Source organism: Cavia porcellus, unplaced genomic scaffold (genome assembly GCF_034190915.1).
Source record: "Cavia porcellus strain 051 isolate PalLab524CR breed Dunkin Hartley unplaced genomic scaffold, mCavPor4.1 scaffold_29, whole genome shotgun sequence".
NCBI classification, from domain to species: Eukaryota; Metazoa; Chordata; class Mammalia; order Rodentia; family Caviidae; genus Cavia; species Cavia porcellus.
In genome coordinates this window covers 30,994,692-31,017,928 of record NW_026947512.1, presented here as the reverse complement: position 1 = coordinate 31,017,928, position 23,237 = coordinate 30,994,692, and positions in this window count along the sequence as shown.

Below are 23,237 nucleotides of genomic sequence, written 5' to 3'. Positions count from 1 at the left end.
TTTTAATATCTTGTTCTTTATCCTGACCTATCCAGTCTTCTATTTTATTTTATTCTGTTCTTCTAGGCTCTTAAATTGGATAGATAATAGGATGATTTCACTGCAGCAGCTAATATTTTATTAAATAAGAAAGATTCAAATGACTGGGGAAACTTAAGTGGTTTTTCCTTGTTTTTCTTTTTTTATCATTTGAAGGTTATATCTCCATTTAGACTTAGCTAAGTCTTATTTCAAAAGCACCATAGTTTGACAGTCTTGCTTCAATGTGTATTTGATTAAGATACTGTTTCTGCATTAACACTTATTGTTTGAATAACTGAAATTATAGAATAATAAATACTAGGATTTCTTTTAAGAATTTGAGTCCTACAGATAAGGGTTTAGACATTGAAACTAAAGGCTGTAGGTCAGCCATCCTAATGTAAAATAAATGTCAAATTTCCCATGCAAACATGTATACCATATGAAAGCCATGCAAATACTGCCCTCAGAAGGGGAAAAAAGGCTTCTTACTTTTTTTTTCAAATTGAATGCTTTCATCAGAGTACAATTGCAAAGTAAAGATTTACATATCTTTGACTGAAAAACTAATTTACCTATCACATGGTAAATGACTTCACAGTGTGATAATTTCAGGACACTAACATGTGCAGTTATTAGATCATTTTAAGAGTTCAGATAGTTGAGGTTATAGTGAATTTCATTTATTATAAGTTGATATAAACACCACCAAATCTTTCATAAATCTAAAATCTAAATATCTTGAGTATGGAATGGATTCGATGGTGGTTAGATATTAAATTAAATGGCAAACATAATGCAATTATATGAAGACTGCATACAAAAGAAACATTTATGGCAGAGAGCATGTTGATATAGATAAGCTACAGCTTGGGGAAAAAAATCATCTGAGAGAAGCACAGATTTTCCCAGGCATCCAGTCAACAAAGAAGGTATCAAGAGAGCAAGAAAGAAAGTGATTTCCTGCTTTGCATTTGAGTGAGTATAAAGAGATTTAAAGTTTGTTATATAAATGAGCTTGCTACAAAGCTTAAAATGATGACATTTAAATATTAGATCCTGTTCATCTACCTCAGCAAATCTAGAATCATAAAAAAGAAAAGCTGATGCTAACTATTCATTTGGTAACGTGTGTACAAAATAATATATTGCCATGGTTTGTCAGAGAATGGACACTCTGCCAAGTAATCTTAATCAAATTTGTAAAAAAAGATGAACAAAGAACATTAGACTACACAGAAGAGGAGGGAAAAGGTGCAGTGTCATAGACCCAAAGGATTTTAGGTGTTGAAGGAATCTTATTTTTTTTTCTTCTTTTCCTATATCTTTTTAACAAATCAATTAGAATGAGTAATAAGATTTACTCAAGGGCACAGTTTAAGGGGGCCAGTTACAAGATCCTAAAGTAACTACATAAATAGAGAAAATTCGAGAAAGATACTACATAACATGAACCAAAAGTTAATATGAAATTATGTTTTTCCTATCTATATGTATAGTCCAAATTATTTAAACAGAAGCTGAGAGGAAAAATGTAGTATATCTATGTTGCTTAAAGTTTTAAAGATATATGTAAGTATTCTCATGTTGTTCCAATTTTATTTTTAAAATAATTTTGAAAAATGCATCTTCATACTCCCCAACATAAAATTAAGCCCTATTAAAACTTACATAGCTCTTCAAAAATAGTGTTTTCAGTTTGCAATTTAATAATAATTTTGTGGTCAATGTATATATTCTCAACTCAAGATGAAACGACAGTACCTTATTTGTATATTTACTAGTACATGCATATATAATACTAGAGTTCATCCACACATAATTACCGTTAGTGGCTTGCACTATGCTCTAAAATTTTTGACAAATGTTGAAAACTCATTCCCTTTCCCTATAATATGCATTGTCTTCTATATTAATATGTACCCCTATAGTTGCCTTTTCAATAAGTCAATATATTATTTTTATTTGATGGTGTCAAGATATCACATTATCTGAAAAACTTAGTTATTAAACTTAAAATTTTCAAGTGTGCCTTTGGGTTTGTTAAGGGGGCACTATAGTATTCCATTTCACTTGAAAATAAATCAAGTAGCCACAACATTCTCAAAGTAACACTACTAATTACTTCTGCTAATTACCTCTGAGAAATTGAGAAAGAAGTAAAATTCTCCGTGTGTTTTTCACGGGGATCTGACAGGCTCTCAGTCAAATTCTGCCCCTAACTCTTCCACTCCTTGGAGCTAAATTCTAACCCACCTAAACAGCAAATTCTATCATAAAGTTAGCTCAGTTCTCTTTTTGCAAAATATTCTGCAACAGTGCTGCCTCCAAAGATTATCTTCTTTCTCCAGGGAGAAATGTGTGCCTGAAGGAGACATTCTGGGGCAAATATATTGTAGCTTACGATTTTGGTTTTGTTTACTTTGTCGGTACTGATGCCTTTACTCAGTCATTCAAGAGCCATCCTACTATCCAAACTGACATGTGTTCTCTTACTCATTGCCATTAAGCTTAGAAAAATTACCTATTGAAAGAATAAGAAAAATTTTATTCAAGTTTTTGAAAAAAGAGTCCTAATAATTTGGATTCTTAACAATTCTCAAAGATCTTGTGGTCATTTTTACTTAAATGGAAGGTATAAATAATATTTAACATAGTTATGGTGTCCTTCTAATAAACTAATAAACAAATGGGAAGACAGAGTAAAACTTTAAAACTCTAAAAAGACTTTTAACACGAGAACCAATTTAAACTATTTTGTCACTTCAGTTTCAAATGATTATTTTCTAGGAAAAAGAACTCTTCAATTAATATAATATGCATAATATAATTTCTATGTTTTCTGTAATAGATTATTTAAAAATAAGACAACATAGATGCAGAAATTAGTATTTGAAAAGAATTTCACATGAAACTTTGCTAAAGTTGTGCTTGCAATTTATCAAAATTAGACACCCAAGTAGTCAAGAAATTTTGCCTCTCTTATTTTGAGACATGCAGTTAAGTAGAAAAATGGTAAGGATGAAAATTATTAAGAAAACTGATTTTGATTGTGCCACAGTTATCAATTATGATTGTTTTTAGTCTACTTTTTCTGATTTGTTAGAAAGCAAAATATATCATAGAATAACTAACAGAGTAAAACTGATTACTGGAATCAAAACTTTTGCACAGTGCATGTTGCATAGAAGACACATAGTAACTGTTGGTTTCCTTTTCATTTCAACTTTTACCAGATAGATAGATAGATAGATAGATAGATAGATAGATTAGAGATAGAGAGATATCAAATATTTACCAAGGCCAACAGAGATCCTGTCTCAAAAAAATCAGTCTTATTATAAGGTTGATATTGTAACACCTAATTTATTATAAGGTTGATAGAATTTAGAGAACTGAAGTACTCTGATTATCATAACACAAAAGTCAGAGCTGAGGGTAGTGCAGTCCTTTTGGATAAAATCATTTGGAATATAACATAACAAAGCACATCACTTCTCTGATGGCTGTTAAATCAGAGCAGCACAGGATAAGAGTGAGAACTATGGTGGAAACTGTAGCAAACTGCCAGAGTTTTATCCCAGCTATGCCATCCAGGTAGTACTACTCAATTCTCCATGCTTACTTTCTTCATCTAAAAAATAGAGACAAAAGGGAGCTACAGGTGAGTTCAATTGAGTTATCTCTGGGGTTGGCTGGTGGTGAAAACATTTGGGTATAGGGAATATGTGCTGCACACAAACATTAAAGTATACTAAAACAGTCAGGAGAGAGATACAGCAACATGGATGAACCACTTCACTTTTAAAAGTACAGTGCTAAATACAGTAATGAACATAACAAATTATATAACATAATGACATTTATTTAAATAAAAACATATGCATGCAAAATAGCAATGCACATTTTGCAAAAATATGCATATGCAAGATGTTCTACACTACAGTGGTTGTATGGGAGAGGTCCAGAACCACAGAACCACATAGACGAGAAACTCAGAAATGTATAGGAACCTACATTGTAGCTCTCCATGCATTCCAAAGCTACCAGTATGGGTAAAGCTGCTTCTGGGTATGAATTTTATGATTTACTATATTAGTAATTTAATTTTTTGCTGTTCCATTAGCAGGTTCAGAAAATATTAGAATAAGAAACAACATGAGTAAAAACAAAGCAAATTGAGAATTAGCTCACTAACTAAAATATGGAAAAATTATTTTTCAGCTTCCTTGACTTTAAGCATTTGTACACTTGGAAGTCTGGCCATCAAAAATATTATAACAGTTAATTATAATGCTTAAGAACTTACAAAGATTTTAATTTCCATGTCATTCATCAACCTCACAATTAGCATACTTACAAAGAATAAACTGTGCAATAGATAATATTATCATAACTATCATTAACATATATAATTAAATAACTTTTTTAAAAAATTGAAATCATGTACTAATGAATAAAAATCCTAATATTTAAATTCTACAGCTAAAGGGTCACATCTTTAAAAGATAAATAATAAAGTTTATTAATAAAATCATATCAAAATATAAAATAAAACTACTTTCTTTTAGATTTAGATTTCACTTCAGCCCCATTTTTTCTATATGCCTCTTTATAGGAGGAAAGAACAATGAACCTTGATTTTACAAAAGAAATGAACTCTTTAAAACTGTCCATCAATGTATGAAACCACCAATTTAATTATTTTTTCCATTCTTGAGAATGATCTAATTTATAACTAGTATTATGACAAGTGCCTAATAAACTTACAATGATTTGACATTAGGGCTAAATTTTCACTGAAAACAGAAGAAAGTTTTATGACTTGGGGATTTTCTAATCCCCAGGCATATTGATGAAAAGGAGCTCATAAAAAATTATTTTGATCCTTGCTGTTTTCTAATTATAACTTTAGGTACTAAACACTAAAAACACAAACAAATGAGAAAGTTATTGGCATTTAATATGAAGGAATGACTCCATATTGATTTTATTTTTATGTCTTTTAAAATTGCCTTTATTTAAATTATTTGTATATACACATATAATATGAATACAATGTTGAGCTTTTAAATGTACTATATGAATGTAAAATTAATACAAATCAAACTACCATCTTATAAAGCTTAAAATTAATACAAATCAAACTACCATCTTATAAAGCTTATACATTTTGATAAAAATATCAAGAAAAGCCCTTTTCTCAAGAGAATATGCCTTTTAAATATTTTTCACTTTCAATATGTGAATGAATCTTTATTTCACATTTTATCAAAATAAGAAAGCTCAATTTTAAAAAACCAAAATATAAACTTACAATTCTTTCTATGCACATACATTTGAGAAAGTAGTTTTTTGCATATTTCATTTTTAGAAAGGAATTTAATGTAGATTTTCTTATAATATCCTTGTAACCACACAGTATGTTCCCAGAAAGTTAAAAATGGAACAAATAATCCAATATCCTCCCTCTGCAGGGGATACAGCTGATACTTCTAAGGAAAAGGATAATTATATAGACTTTCCGCAGGCTATTGTGTAGATGACTTAGCCAGAAAGTTTTATTTGATCCTGTTAGAATCTGAGATGATTCACTTACATACAGAAGCATTGCATTCAGATATAGAAAGTTAATTATAAATTTTATGTCAGGCATAGCAGTAATCAAACTAATTGCTTCAAATCTCAGAATATCTATTTCCATCCCCAGACCAATAGTCCCTTCAAATCCCACACAAAGATCTCCTAGAAAGGAATTTGTAAATTTCTATTTCTAGTCAATATAAAAATATATTTTTATTTTTTTAATTACTTTTCCATTCTGAAGTTGGACTCAATGATTCAGTCATTTTATGTACAATGAAAAATTATTCTCAGATATAACTGACATGTCCGGGTCTAACAATCCATTTATGTTCTATTGACCTCTCTTGAGTCAGATGTTCTGGGGTCTCTGGTATTTCCTGATTTGTCATAATCCTCCAACCTAGGACCCCAAACTAGAGTACACAAAGCCTGTTCAAATTTCATATCCTGGTTCCCAACTTTCTCAGCCTTTCTAAGGTTCTATTAAACTGATATGAAATGAAATCATGTTTAAATACACTGAGACATTCTGGATTGGATACTGGAACAGAAAACAGGAAATCAGCAGGAAACTTAATGCAGTATTAGTACACTTTGAAATTTAGTTGACAGTAATGTGCCACTAACTTTTTTTTTAACTTGTGACAAATAGGCCTTGATCATACAAAGTAGGAAGAGAGGAAAATGAAAGAGAAGGTCTATGTAAATTTGGTAATATATTTGGAAATTATCTGTAAAATTAAAACTATTTCAAAGTAGTTTCTTTAAAAAGTAAGTGGTATATTTTTCAAAGAGGTTCCAATTAAATAACACAAAGAATAAGAAAGATGGAAATTTCAGATGTTATGATGGTACTGTAAAGAGAGAATTGGTGAAAGCTATTCTTTACCTCATAGAGGCAGCTGCCAATTTCTGCCTTTGCATAAAGGTTGGCCATGAAGGAAATTGCATTACTTTGCATGTCATCTGTCAGGCAATATCATAATCTCGAATTTGCTTTCCATAAAGATGAAACTTGTTTCTTTATGGGATGTGGCCTTCAGCTAGCCAGAAGTGAATGCTCAGTGAGCGGTTACAGAAATATCAAGCACTGCTAGGATTTAGCTCAGTGGCATAAGCACCTGCCTGGCAAGTGCTAGGCTGTAAGTTTGATGCTGGGTACCAGAAAAAAAGAACGTCAAGTAGAAGCTGCACTTACCTAGGGATGGTAAGAAAAAGAAGAAGGAATAATATGGGAAATGTTACATTAATAAATGGTGAGAGAGAGGGGAGAGTAAAACACGACTCAGATTTTTTTCTACAGTCATGGAGTAGATGACAAAAAAAAAAAAAAAGAATGAATGGAGCCACTTGGATAAAGTGCAAAAAGATGACAAACATTTGGAAGAAAATGTTTGTGGAAATTTTAAGTATGATGTGTGAGGAAAGTGTGAGCTACAGTTGAAGACAATACTCACCAGCTTTAATGTGGCATGGTGAACTTAGTAAAAATCACCCAGATTATCACTAAAATGACCCAAAAAGAGAAGATAGATCCAGAAGAAAAAAAGATGACATTCTAAATCATAAAAGTATACATTCCAGGGATTATCAGGTTATTAGACAGATTTTATAATATTAAGCTAAGGACTTTATTTTTAAAATGAGCTTATAAGCAAAACCAAATTGTTAAAATCTAATTTTGCCACATGTAAATGTTCTTATTATGGTCCATTATCCATACTTAAGGCATACAATTGATAAAGAAAAGCAAGTGTATATGTAAATATAGACAAAAATACATATGCAATAGCTACTAATTGCTCCTCCAGGCACATTTACACAGTATTTCTCTACAATAATAGTGGCAAAATGTCAGCATAGAGTTTTCTTTAATACAAAAAAAAATCAATAGGTCTTATGACAAGCAATATCTACAGCTTCATTTTGATGAAAGTGATGTTCACAAGGCCTTGGAAAGGTGACAAATCCTACAAGATATTTAACTAATTTTCTTATTATTTGAGTGCTCATTTTGGTTTGAATATTGGTGTATGTTTGGGTGTAATATTCCCCTCCATTAACTTTCACTGCGAAGGAGATCAATTTCACAGAATAAGGCATTAGTAGTTGCACTTATCTGAGATTTCATGTTGTGCTAGCTATGGAATTGCGTTGAGTCAGGAATATGACTTGCTGTTCCCTGAGGAATAGTGTTTCACTGCAATGTGACTTTCACATTGAGAAAATGGAAATAATGATTACATTGCATTTGGAAATCCGCTCATAAAACCTGAAAGTATTCACAGAGGAATACATACATTGCAAAATTTTGACATTAAAAAATCTTCATCCATTGGAAAATATATTAGTTCCACTTACATTTATTAAACACTAATCTTCTCTAACTTACTGTACGTTTGAAAAATAACTCATATTGCATTTTGTCAAAAGTAAATGTGTAATGTCTACTCCATGACAATGAATGTCTTAGTCATAATATAATTATTTGGAAGTTGAACTTAATACAAAATTGGTATGTCTAAGAGTACCCTAGAAAGGTGAGACTTTTCAAAACATGAAAAACTATTTGATTGCAGATAATATAAAATTTGGCCTTTTCTCTCTTGTTGTTAATTTATACTATCCCTGGGAATGAAGATGATTAACTTGGTAATTTTGGTCTAACTTGGAACAGACAAATCTTCCAGGAAAATTACAGAACTTTTAAAGTTATTTTAAGGAAAAAGTAATACTTATATGGAAGATTGTTGTACTTATATATTATATTATTGGAATAAAATACAATTGCCTTGTGACTAATATGCAATAAATAATCAAAAGTTATAAATTCTGCAAATAGTGCAATTTAAGTATAAAGAATATGGAATGACTTTTGTATATTGAATGACACAGTATTTGTGGTACCAGAATAGGAAAATTCTATCATGATATTCTATATTATATCCTTTTTTTTAATACCACAAACAAACTCAAGCAGGCACTGAGCCACTGAGTATATCTCTGGCCCTGTAATATATCTTTTGACAGAACAAAGGTAATTTTTAAGTGCTTTAAATAGTTATGAGACAAACAGTGATGTTTTATCTAGTATCACTGAATTTGATAGAGAAAGAAAGAGTTCAGATTAAATTCTACTCAAATAGTTTAAAAAGTGTTCCAATTTTAATTCTACAACTTACTCATTTTATGTCTTATGAATCAATTTCCAAATATGGAAAAAAACACACATATTTGCTTCAAAGTTATTTTAATGACTTTGAAATGATATGAAATACAATTTTAAAAATTTAGTGTACCAAATACATATATGTCTTATGTTAAAGACATATTACCTAATTAAAATGGAACCCAAGAAGACTGACCTTACTTTTTAAGAAAAATTTAAGTAATTGGCAATGCAAAATTAAATAAAATATCCCGGTTTTAGAAAATTAAGACATATACAATTACGCAGTCCTACTGAAATTAACACCAATTTTATCTGCTACATGCACTCTCTATTCATAATATGCACAACTGCTTTCAAATACGATACCCTTAAGCTTTAGAAGTAGTAACTAATGCATGTACTTATCATGTAAGTTGAGAAAGACATAAATTATACCAACCCCTTGCTTGCATCATCTTCATAATGACAGTAAATCAATCTATATATCTGCATAATTCCAATGTGATGGATTTTGAAGTCAAAAGAGCACTCAAAAAACATTCTAGCATATACCAGAGTTTAATCCCCTTTGGTCCTGTTTCATAGCTCTGTCAAGGACAGTACAAGAACTAGATTTGTATGCTGATGAAATGGGTTTATAACCACTGTTTTGAAAGAAGTCAATCATTTCTTTCAAAACACAAACATTTAATTGTACACTAAATAACAGTTAAACCATTAAACTTTTCTGATTAATTGGCCTGGAAAGCTAAAAATTGGTCAAGTAGTATAGGGCCTTAATACAAAAGTGTATAAAAGTATAGTCAGGTGACAAAGAGCAATTAAAAGAAATCAAGTGCAGCATGAAATAAAGAGAGATTAGGAAAATGACAAGAACACTACAAATAGAAGGAGAAGTACTCACAACAAAACATCCTTAGCACAGCAAACTGTTCAGTACTCCTTATTTCATAAATACAAGAGAGCAGGAAATAAAAATGACAAATAATAATGCTGAATACAAGAAAAAGTATGAAATAAAAATACTGAGTTTTAAAATGGAAAGAGAAAGCATTATTAAAAGGATTTGCCATCTGGAAAGAAAAGCTTTGTTAAATAATTAACTGAGCAGTAGTAAATGTAGAAAGTGTGTTACATTCCATTAAATGCATAAAATGATGATACAAGAAAAATTATCATGGTTTAAACAGAGAATCCAACTTCAGCATCTATAACAATTTAATTATGTAAAAATTATCCTTAATAATTCTATCAATAGTTTCATTGTTTTTCTAAATCAAATATATTTACAAGATCCAGATAAGAATTTTAGCAAAACACAGCTATCACCTATGCTGTGTCATTTTGTCAATCAGAATGATATATTTTTAAGACAAAACCTCACTGTTGAAAAAGTTTACAGAAATGATGTCTTTAAAAATTAAACTGGTAAAGCACTTCTAATGAGCATTTTCTAACAAGCAACAAAATTTAAATCATTCAAAAAATATGGTCTAATATTTCCAATTCTAGAAATTTACATTGCTATAATTAAATGAATATAAAATATATGCACACAAGGATTTCCTTCACAGTATCATAAACAATAGTGCCTTGAGAAGCTCCCTAGCTGTCAAGAGAGGAAAGAAAACCATGTTTTTAAAAATTCTGTTCCTTTGAGTTGTATATTATATATAATATTTTTATTAGCAAAATACTATTGTAGTGAAAAAGAATTATCTCGTACTCAGGGAATAAGTAGTATAAAATGAGAGACATACATGCTCAGCCATTACAAGTATGTACACAAGTTATATTGTGATAAAGCATCCTACTCAAGCCAGAAATTCAGAAGACATAGGTCACTTCCATCTCTGCATCTGAAGTGGGAAAGTATGCATGCAAAGTGTTGGTGGATGGATACAATTTAGAAAATTAAAAATGGCAAGGTTAAAAATGGTAAGGTTGAATCAAATGCAAGCAAAGTTTAAGTTATCTGTGGAAAAGATAGTTTTCCTAAAGCACAAGCTCTTTTTGAAAGAACAAACTTTGGGGAAAAAGCTAGAAAATCATGTTAGAAATAGATTGTGTAATCATCTTAAGATGACTGTCACCATCCTCCACAGTCTATCTCTTCTCCATGCTTCTGTCTTTGGAATGCCTCTTCTAACATGGGTGAGACAGAGGCATGGAATGTGGTGATCTTGCTTCAAAGGAGCTATAGATAAGTAAGACCTGACAAGGAATTATCTTTGTTCAAGGGAGGTTAGTAATACTGAAGTTTTATATCTGAGTGGTTGAAAGTACAATTTAATAATAAGCAAAAATCTGAAGAATAAGTAGGTGATATAGCTCAGCAGTATAGTGCCTGCCTGGCAATCATGAGGTTGTGAGTTCAATTCCTGGTACAAAGAAAAAAAAAAAAAAAGAGAGAGAGAGAATGAGTGACAGAAGATGGGAAATACGGAATCCAGTTTTATACATATTAAATTTCATGGGGTGAAGGGGAACCAAATGCACAGTAAAAGGCAACGTGGAACTAATTCTTATTTCAGTGATGAATTGGGTAATAATGATACAGTAGATTATATTGTAACGTCAGCAGTGTAAGACTGATGTGTTGTTTGATCTTCATTGCTTTAAGAAAGGCTGCATGACAGAGTATCTAACGCTCTGAGTAGTAAGAGGTCTGTACAGTACTCTTAGTTAAAATCTACCTGTATAAACTTAGCACAATGTACACTGTCCTTTGTTCATTGCTCAAAGAGCTATACATGATCTGATAAAAAGTTTCATATTAAAGATAGATGTGGGTATATATAATTTACATTGAGTGTAAAACATGCTATTCAAAAAAGACTTGATGCATTTACAAGTCCAATAACTAGAATAGTAAAAGTAAGAGTTAAAAATTCAAGTATAAATATTTGACAAAATATCATGAAATTATTAATAGTATAGAGTAGAAAAGTTAGAAATGAAATAACACAAATAATATTGAAAAATATTTACTATTTTAACTAGTGTTTCAAAATTTGGATTTAAGAGTTTATTTTGTGAAAGATAAACTTTTCAAAATATATTTTCTCCAAGACTATGTTAAAATAATATTAAAGTAATAAATATAACATATATTAAAATAATGCGTTCTTATAGTAATCTTTGGAAAGTTATTTGATGCAAAAATGTCATTTAAGGCAAGTGAAATAGAACTATAGCAGGTTCACAGTAATGGTGAAAGACCAAATATAGAAGTATTCTTTAGGAAGAACATGAATTTGTATATTAAAATGGATAAATAATGGGTCCAGTTAAATAAGTGGAAAAAAAAAGAAACATACTAAGGAGTGCATCAAAATATTTCATGATACTAGCAAAAAAAGTACAATGAAATGAGTAATACATAGGATCAGTCATTAATAACATCAGAAAGAAATAGAATATCTGACTCATATTTCTAGACAATTAGTATTAAGCAACACCAACAAAAAGTTGCTAAGAGTGCAAAAACAATTCTCATATTCACTGCAGATATGATGCAGACTGAGTTGCACTGAAAATAGTTTAACAATTTTTTAAACTTATTTATATGCACACACACACACACACATATACGAGGCATAGGACTCTGCAATCACAACTCTTCATGTTTATTCCAAATAAATAAAACTTTTATAAACACAAAAACCTGCACATGACTGCTCATAGAAGCTTTGTGTTTAATAGATTAAAAACTCTAAATCAGAGAATCACTCGGTGGATAAATATTTAAATGGTGCAGTGATATTCCCATGCTAATAGAATACTACTTATCAATAAAAAGAAAAGTGCTATTCAAACACAAAACAATGTGGTTATATCTCAAAGAAGTTATGCTGAGTGAACATAACAAAAGATCACATACTATACGATGACATGTATGTAACATTCCTGAATTGATAATATAATAAAAAGATGAAAGCACTTTAGCAGGTTTCATGGGTTCGAGACAAAGCAAAGTATTACTATAAAGGCATAACACAAGGAATATCTTCAATGTGATAGAATAATTCTCTGCTTTGATTGCCATGGTGATTTCATAAATCCAAATATGTGATAAAATGAAGAATAATGGGGACCTCTACTAATGTAAACTTGGTGGTTTAGTTACTGTACTATAATTATGTAAGATGTGAATCCCTGAGAAAAACTAAGTGATAGGCACCAAAACTACTGTCATACCTATATCTTTCTATGAATCTATACTTCTGTAAAAATAAAAGTTTTAGAAAGTAAAATAAAGCATACTAAATGGCTTAAAATACAACTCAAAATTATATCATTAATTCTGTGGGAAAAGTGAACTACTTTAACATATGGCTCCCTAAACACATTGTGGTTATAGAAAATGTATATATAGCACTGTCTTTGGGTCTACATGTCTTTGCTAATTTAGGCCATATTTTTAGACAGTGAACTTCTCAGCAGAAGTGGAGGAGAAAACACATTTGGACCTAAGCTTCGATCCCAAATCCAGCAGTCATTACTGTAAGAAGTTCACTAGTTGTGTAAGTATAAGTAAAACTCTTCATGCATTTTTGAGCTTCTATTTGTCAATTTTACATAGAAGATAACAGTTTTATAATATTGTGATAAAGATCAATGACAATTGATTTTTATTAAGTGATTTTTTTACCAATATTTTTCCACTTTGGTTTTAGGACTAAATTTGTCAATAGTGCAAACCAATTTATCCCTTCAGAGAAAGATAAGCATAATATACAATTATTGCTTTTTCATAGAAATCCTGACCTGTATTTCTAATATAGAAATTTTATCAAATAAAGAGACCAAGTATCTCTGAATCACATTGTAAGCAGAATGAAAAACAATTTTTGAAAATGAAAAAAAAATCATTTAAACAGTTTTTTCTTGAGTTAAAGTAGTTATATAATAAGTATTTTCTGTTAGTTCACTGAAAAGAAAGATTTGTACTAATATTGTTTGGAATTAAAATAGTTATACAACTATTTTCTCTTAGTTCATTGAAAAGATATTTGTACTAATATTGTTTGGACAATATTTCATGCCTATATCTTATACTGAATACCTACTTAGAAGATAAAAATACACAATATATTACTTATTGATATTTTCTTGTTAGCCTGATTTGAAACTCTGTTTTTATTTCTAGTTTTCTTTTTTTCCCTTTAAAATATAAAAGAAAATTAAAAATAAAATAAAATCAGGGGAAGTTAAATACTGAAAAAGGAGGAGATGTTGACACAAAGAATGAATTTCAAAATTCTCAATCAACACTATGAAATCATCTATGATACTTATGAGTGTGGATATTTAACTTATTAAGAGAAAAATCCCACACAGTAAAGAGCACGAAGTATGTGAAATCACAGGGTACTTGTGAAAGAATATGTTCTCCATCTTCTCTGAGTTTCCCTGTCTGTTTCCTTTCCTTTCACCTAGCAAGACTCTGTTGAGGGCTGGGGATTCAGCAGCATAAGCACCTGCTTGGCAAGGGTAAGATCATGAGTTCAATCCTCAACACCAGAAAAGAAAAAAAGAAAAAGAAATGTTATTTTCTCTGACTACTGCCTAGCGACTACAACCCCTTTCAGCCTGAAGAAGCTAGATCGGTCATCTCCCATTTCCCCTTCATGGCAGTTCGGGATACTTCTTCAGAGGGGGGAATGCTACAGACAGCTGAGCTAGTTGGAAATATTATAGGCAATCAGACAGGGCTAGGTCCTCGAAGGAGCCAGCACAGAGGACCAGATGTCTGGTGACCCTGGAGGGGACACACACCTCTTGCTGTGTGTCAGATCTCAAAACAGAAGGCAAAACAAATGTAACCACACCCCTGCGTAAGAATAATCCTTAGGGATTAGTCTGGATCACTTTGAGAAGCCAGGAGTCACCATTGCAACCCCCCACTGGAAGAGTCACTGATCTATAAAGAATGCTGGCTTGCTACATGACTCGCTTCCCCATTTGTCCTTGATTTGGTCAATTTTACCTGAAGGATTAAACTTACTGGTTGACCATAGCTCTGTCCCACCTTATGCCCATATGCCTTTTGAATTCCAGTTTTCCCCAATTTTGGACCCACCTTACCTCATGATTTTACCCTATAAATATCCCCAGAAAACACAGAATCTGTGGTAACCCATTCAGGACCCCTCCTATATCTCTCTCCCAGACAGAAGCTTTCTTCCTCTCAATAGCTATTTCTGCTCTTAACTACAAAAAAAGGACTATTTTGACACCAATAAAGCACATCCTTTAAAATAAAGCATAATCTATTTTCTACTTAAAGCACTACCAAGCTTGAAACTTTTTTTAATGATTTTACAAAAATTCCCTTTGTTACTTATATTTCATGGTCCATTGCAATGAAATATTTATTACAGTATCTATGCTTACAAATACAGTAGTAAACCAGGATCCTGAATAGATCACTCCATTACATTATTCTTATAGAAGAAAGTCTGCTTTGAAAACATTAATTAATTTCACAGATCATCAGAATACTACATGATACGTGTTCTTTTAAACATCTGATGAATGCCATCACACAAATGATGTGCATAATTTGACATTTTAAACTATATACAGAAAAAAATAGTATTGATTGGGGATACTAGTTAAACCTATGTTGAATCTTTGTTCCACCACTTAAACTGAATGACATTTGTGAAGAAAAAAACTGGTTTGCATTATAGATTTTTTCACATATGTAATAAAAATCTGAGAAGTTACATAAGAATGAAATTCAAAACTTTACCTAAAGAACATATGCAGTGTTTGGCAAAAACGGTAGCTTATTAATAGCAATCACCATCATTAATGATTTTATTTATAAATCTGCCCTTCATTGTTACTTGTGTCATTTTAATCCTAATATGTTCCCAAGCTTCCTACCATACTTGGTTTCATGTATTCTTTTGAACAACATTCGCTCTCATAGTACAAAGATTATGCCATGTGCTCTGAGATGTGTAAGACCATCTCCACAGCTGAGATGAGAGACAGAGCTACCAAGTTCTGCCTTAGGACACAGGACCAATGTAATCCCAGTGCTGCAAATTCAAGGTTATTTGTGATAGAATTCTTTCAAGAAACTTTACCAACAGTTTCTAAGATGAAGAAACCTCTAAACTATGCCATGGAAAATTTTTAGAAGAGTAAATGTGGGCAGAGAATTCAAAGTAAAACAATTTTCATTAATAAGAATGAAATTTCTAAGAAAACTAATACTAGAAATCCCACTTGACCCAACTATTTTCTTTCTGGGTACCTTCCAAAAGAGTTAAAGATATCATATTTCACAGATACATATATCACCATATTAATAGCAGCACATTTCATAAGAGCTAAACCTAGGAAGCAGTCTATATCTACATCAACAGAGAATAGATAAAAAAAAATGTGGCATTTACACACAATGCAGTACTACTCTGCCCTGAAGAAAGATAACTTTGAGACATCTGTAAGAAAACAGATGCACCCTGAGGTCATAATGTTTAGTGAAATAAATCATACACACAAGTTTAAATATTGCATAGTTTCTCTTATATGAGAAACTCAAAATATAAATAAAGAATAAAATGAAACACATATGACATGAAGATCTTTCTCAAATGGAAAAAGATCAAGATATGAAAGAATGGGAGAAAAAGTGGGAGAAGAGGATGAAAAAAGGAATTCATTTGTGTTGTGCATATACACCAACCCCACACAAGGAATGTAAACACCATGTACTGCAAACACGTATTAAAAAGAACATAGAAATAACAGGGGTTATTGAGTAGTGATACAGTTGATAGAGGAAATACCAGAAATTCAATGTGTCTGAAAAGAAAAATAAAAAGATCTGTGTTTTAAAGAAATAGTTCAGCTACAACCATGCTAAGAATTCTGGACTCCCTAGATGAATAATAGGAGACTGAAAAAAAAATTTTTTTGGTGGTTGTTCAGGAGAGTATATTCATTGTAATTTTATCTATTAACAACTTGGATAATAGCCTTCTATGGAAAGCATATTGTCTAAAAACCAATTGATTGAAAATTAATGTATGTATGACATTTCTGAATTTCCTGTAGTCAGTCTATAAGTCAAGCCTAAGCACCACTAACCAGAAGATTAAAGGGATCAAGTAGTCAAAGAATGATAAATTCAATAAGAGACTTGCTACTGCCTGATTCCCGGCAGTGCACTTATTTGATGACTTCCTGCCTTCTTTATAATGTTGAAAAGAGAATCCTTTCAGCAATGATCTACAAATTAAAAGAAACCCATTCAACCTGTCAAAAAGCTAAATCATCGAACATTGCTAAGTATCATGCAAGATATTTCACGAATACTTGGAACAGAATGAATAATTTAAATTGCATTTTTTCTTTTCATTCTAGAAAAATCAATTTTGTAAGTGTACAAGTAAAAAGTGAAATAAAAAACTTATTGTACAAAAGGAATATACCTGGTTATAAAGAAACTAAATGAAAATAATCTTAGTATATGTCAAAGCATAAAGGTGATAGGCTTGGTGAGAATTTGATTTGTCTTTCTATTCTTTTCCCATTTAGGATAATACGTAGGATGGAACAACTTATACATAGATGAAATTTGCATACAGTTGAAATAAAAAGTAAGTTTCAATTTATATCATGGATTAAAAGTTTATTCTAGTAGTATATAATAAATGAAATAGAGCTATTCCCTTATAAAATAACAAAAGACAATGTATGTTATGCTTTACATGTATTTGGAAATAATCATGAATTGAAGTCTACACGTAGCCTGAATTTGTACTGGTTTCTTTAGTTTATAGATAAATGATTTCAAATATAAGGATAACCTGATCACTTTCTCCTTCTTGTACATTTTAAAATGTTACAGTTTAGAGACTTACTGTCCTAAATTTGTCCAAAAAATCTACTACCCAAATCAAGTATGGTGATGCACTTCTGTACACCCAGTACCCCAGAGGCTGAGGCAGGATGACATCTTCATCTTTGAGGATAGCCTGGGCTGCACAGCAAGTTCAATGCCAGCCTGCACTATGGAACGAGACTCCATCTCAGATAGCTAGATATATGATAGAATATAGAAGGTGGATGGATAGATAGATAGATAGATAGATAGATAAAATTTCTACTACCCAGACTGCAGACTCTATAATTTAAGAAAAGATATGCATACATTAATTCCAATTATAATATTCTTTTAAAAGTTGTATTATTTAGCTCCATCAGTATTTTCCATGACTGGTATACATATTTTTTAATATAATACTAAGCTGCCTTCCAGAGAATAAAGAAAAGTTAGCTCTCAATAGACATGGTGTCTGTAATCCTAGCATTGGGAGGCTGAGGCCAGAGAACTGCTGCACGTTCAAGGCCACCCTGGACAATATATCAAGACCCTGTCTTGAAAGAAACAAAAACAAAGTTAGCTCAAAATAGTTAAGCAGCTTCTGTGCATACAAAATGGCAAAGCAGAAATCTGAAACATGCAAGAAAAGTCAATTATATGGATATTCATATCTTTTTGTTTGATTATAGAGCTATCGTACAGGAAATCTATAAGGCATCAATTAATAGCAGATATTATAAGACTAGGATATTATAATGGAGAGTTAAGCTTGAATTCTTTATCTTTCCATGCAAAATATATCATGTTTTAAAATGTTGGATTATGTTAACTTTGTGTATGTGCTTTTCTGAGGATTGAACCCAGGGCATTATCAGGTTAGGCAAGCCTTTTACCAATGATCTACTATATACCAACTTTTTATTGTATTTTGAGATAGGATCTTGCTGAATTTATGTGGAGGGCCTTGAATTTGTGATCATCTTGGCTATCATCCCTGAATAGCCTGGCTTCATAATACTCATAACTTTGCTAATTTCTATCACGCTACTCAAATTTAATTTAAACAAGTTCATTTAGGTATATGAATCTGTTAAATGTAAAATATTATTTACCTTTTAAAACATAAGTCCCTTTTATTTACATCAGGAATCTTATATATCTAAATATTTTTAACTGAGGTGAACATTTCTTTGATATCTAAGAAAACAAAAGGAAAGCACATTTGGAACACACAGTCACGAGATGTAGTGTGACTGATAGGCCAACAAACTTACTAAGAATTACATATCCAAATGAGCATTATAGTTCCAAGCAGTCCCTCTGGGAGATCAGACACATTTCAGAGATGTTGCCATTGCTAAAAACATTTCAAACTTCTCTTTCAGAATTGCTCTCAGAAATAATTTATGAAGCATACAAGAATCAGGCTCACTGCTTTATAAATTGCATCTCATTTAGCAATAACTTGAGGCAAAGTAAAATTGAGAAAATATAATTTCTCTTGTCTTTTGTTTATAAAAAATAAATTTAAATTTTAAATTATTTAGTTCTCAAATAAACTGCTTATCAAGCCCTATTATATAAATCTCTGAAGACAGTTGTAAAAACATAATCAATCCTTTCTTTCCCTTTGTAATTTGAACAGGGACCTCATAGGACTAATGATTAGTGCAATTGTGTTGAGAATTGTCCTGCTCATCTAAATTCATTCATATTGATCTTGTTTGTTTTTGTTCTGATCACTATAACAAATTTCACATTTTACTACATTACACTTTTCTTTTAAACTTCTCTATGTCATCTTTATCACCACTTATTTTACCAAAATGCTGTGAATGGTATTCATAAAGGAAGTTTCCCACCACTCCATAATCTTAGACTTTCTCTGACATTGTACTGAAGCTTAATTCCTACTGTACTTCCCTTTCTTTTCTTAAAATGTAAGTGTGGCTCTGTATTCAACAGTTATTGTTCAATATTTATCTAATAATTTCTTATGCCCATAGATCTCTTTTCCATTTCTTTTGTTAAGTTAAACATCTAGAATAGCAAGACCCACCATAAACCTTGCTCCCCCAGAGTGGTGTCTCAACTTAAGAATTTAATTCCTTCCACAATTCTGGGAAAGATAGCTACATTCGTGAGTGTGGGAGAAAGACAAGAGTGATCATTTTGCACAATCCATAAACAAAAACAAAATTTCACCAAATGCTTCTGTTTTTTAACAAAATGGTTCACAAATGCATTCATGAATGGAGTTGAATTTTCTAGCTATATAATTTTAGTAAGTTACTAAGCCTCTTTGAGTTCTAGTTTCCTCATCTGTAAATGCACATAAAAATTGAGTGAAGCACAAAGAGACGATGCCTGGCAAGTTTCTGATGCATATGCTTAATGTATTTTAGTTCAAGTTCTCAATTACTTTAACTACTTTTCCTAAATGATTGCTGTCATATTCACTTAGATGTCATACAATATACTCAAAATACTTTTTAAATTTTATCTTTATTGTTATATATTTGCAGTACATAATTATTACATTCCTCATGTGGAGTTTCCTATTATGTCTTTTATTTTGGGTTTCTCTGACGAGACAAATTTTATGATATTTAAGCTTGTGCATCTGATTTATTTTACTTAACATTATTGTCTCCATATGCACTCATTTTCTTACAAATGACTGAAGTTTATCTTTCTGTTTCTGCCTTTTTTTCAGTATCAGAAATCAAATTAAGAACCTTTCAATTGCCAGGCTGGTGCTATGTCTCTGAGCTACATCCCTGGCAAATTTATCCTTCTTAATGGCATAGCAGTACTCCTCTCTGTGTAAATGCTATATTTTCTTTATTTATGTTTATGGACATATAAGATGCTTCTTAGATTTAGCTATGTGGACTTCTGCTGCTATAAACACTTAAAAATAAACATTTTGTGGCAGTGACATCAAATTAACATATTATACTTTTATATTATCCAAGTACCAGAATTAAATCCACACAGCATATTTTCTCCCACTTTATGTAGTCAACTCTAGATAGAAGCAGTTTTTATATTAGTAGAGAAGCTTCATGTAGAGTTAAGACCTCATCATTATCCTGTAAAAATGGTGTGACTTCTGACAGGAAAGCTAGTCAAACTGTCTAAACAATCTGTGTATCTCTAAACTTTCTTTCATCTCTTCATTTGCCCAGCTCTGCTTTCCTTTGATTCGACATGATCATGAATGGAAACATCATTCTTTTGGGTCACTGGATTTGAAACCTATTCCCATGCCTCCCACTGCTCTACCAAAGGGCTTTAGGGCTCTTGCATTTTTGTCTTTCCCTCCACGAGCGCCCTTGTCTGACCTTTCTCCTCTTCTGCTGAAATCAACATATTTCACATTTTTTAAGTTTCTTAAAATTTCTAATAAAATTTCAAGAGCAAAGAACTGTTACTTTGTAAGGAAGGAAACTGCCTGCAGAGTTCGGCTCCCAAAACCACAACATAAAGATGTGGTTTGTAATTTGTGTCATTTATTCAATCCATAAGACAAATTTTTAAATCCTCTGATTTACACATATTTTTCTTTACATTTTTGACAGATAAAAACCATACACAGTCTGGATACAGCATAATGTTTAACTCTGCCACTTATCATTACTCTCACATTCTTCCAATTTATCACACACATAATCATGTCAACTTTTTCAAAATTATCAACTGCATACAACTGATTAAGGATTTGCAATTTTGTAACACCTATCATGATCTCTTACACGTATAAGCACTCTTAAAAATTTGCAGAATTAAATTCATATACTTGTGCAGAAAACTCCATTGATTGCATTGATGGTAATATTGCTACTAAGATCTTCTGCACTGTTACCTTAACCAGGATATGTAAACATTAAATTATAGGAATGGAATATAACAAAAATATGTAAACAGCAAAAATACATAAACAGCATTACATAAAATGCATTGACTTAGTGTGTCTTCCTTTAGTTTAACAAATAGTTACTTAAAAACAACATAAATTTGTTAGTTAGTTCAGTATGCTAGAATCCATAGTGGATCCCATAGGGTTAAATAAAAGCACTGGCAGTTAGTTGTTTCTGGAGGCTCTAAGGAGAAAGTCTGTCTTGCACTTTCTAGCACCTACAAGTGACCTGAATTTCTTAGCTCTTGGTCCCTTCCTCTTGTCTCTGTATATTCATGCTTCTAACCTCAAAAATCCTACACTTCACTTTAGTACTCCTGCCTCCCCTCTCAAAAGGTCCCAGATGAGTACCCTGAGTCCAATAGGGTACTCTAGGAGAATCAGCTTGCCTTTTGCCATACACAGTAATGTATTCACATTTCCCAAGCATCAGGGTATAGGCATCTTTTGGGAGCCATTGTTCATTTTGTCTCATTGTGATAAAGCTCTGATAGTGGAATTTGACTATGTGATAATGGAGCTTTGAATTAAAAGCTAGTTATATTCAGGACCTCAGCAATGTTTATAGCTGGTGGCCCATATTAGGATACATTAAACACTACAAATAGTCATACAGCCTAGGAAGAAAGGTTTTTTCCATCACTTACTGATTCTCTTATAGACCTACATTTGTTTAAAAAAAAAAAAAAAAAAAAACGCAATTCTTCTTTTTTTCCCATCAATGAAAAGACGCTTGAAAGAAATGCAAACTACACATTAAACACACATTAACTATGGTTTGTAGAAGAATCTGTAAGAAAGGGCATGCTTGCAAGTACACTGAACTCAAAATAAAACTTAAATTGTTGCTTTAAAGTTTTCATGTAAAATAAGCCCATATTGATTTTTGAAGATTTAGCATTTAATTGCCAAGAGAATCTTTAATTTTTGACAATTTATTTTTCAAAATATAGTATTTTCCAAGTACATACAAAGTATTATAAAGTTATTACCTAATTATGTTCCTCAGCAAAACAAAAATTCGAATTATGTTTAATGATTTACTTTTTGCATATGGCAGAGCACTACATAATGATGCTTGAATTAACAAAATGGATTGAACTAACAATTATAACCCTTCTTAATGACACACTGAATTTTGAGGCTAGCTCTTCTAGTTTTATCATGTTCACATACTCTACAGGCGTTTCTATACACCAACTAAACGAGGATACTTCCATGGTAACAGGGAGAGGCAGATTTTCTGCCACATTCTGATTTTTTTCTTCTACCCTGAAAATCAGCAAGAATTTCAAGCATGTTTATTTTAATTGAATTATTACTTAAATTATTTAAATAGAAGGTCATACTTATATACCAATATTATTTTGCTATCAAATAAACAAGATAAAAGCTTGGGAATACATGGGATTATAAAATAGTGACTATAATCAGTGCAACATATAGTGTTTATTTTGATAAATACATAGATAGTAGTATATCAGACATCAGCATTGCATTAAGAAATGTTGATATTAAATTCCACGAGATTCATAGTTAAAAGAAATAGAACTATACATGTTATAAAATGCAAGCACTTCAAGGAAAATTGCAATGCTCATATTAAAACATTTTAGTTCATGAGTACAATTTTTAAAATACTTAAACATTGCACTTGTTTAATATAAATATACTATATTAAAAGT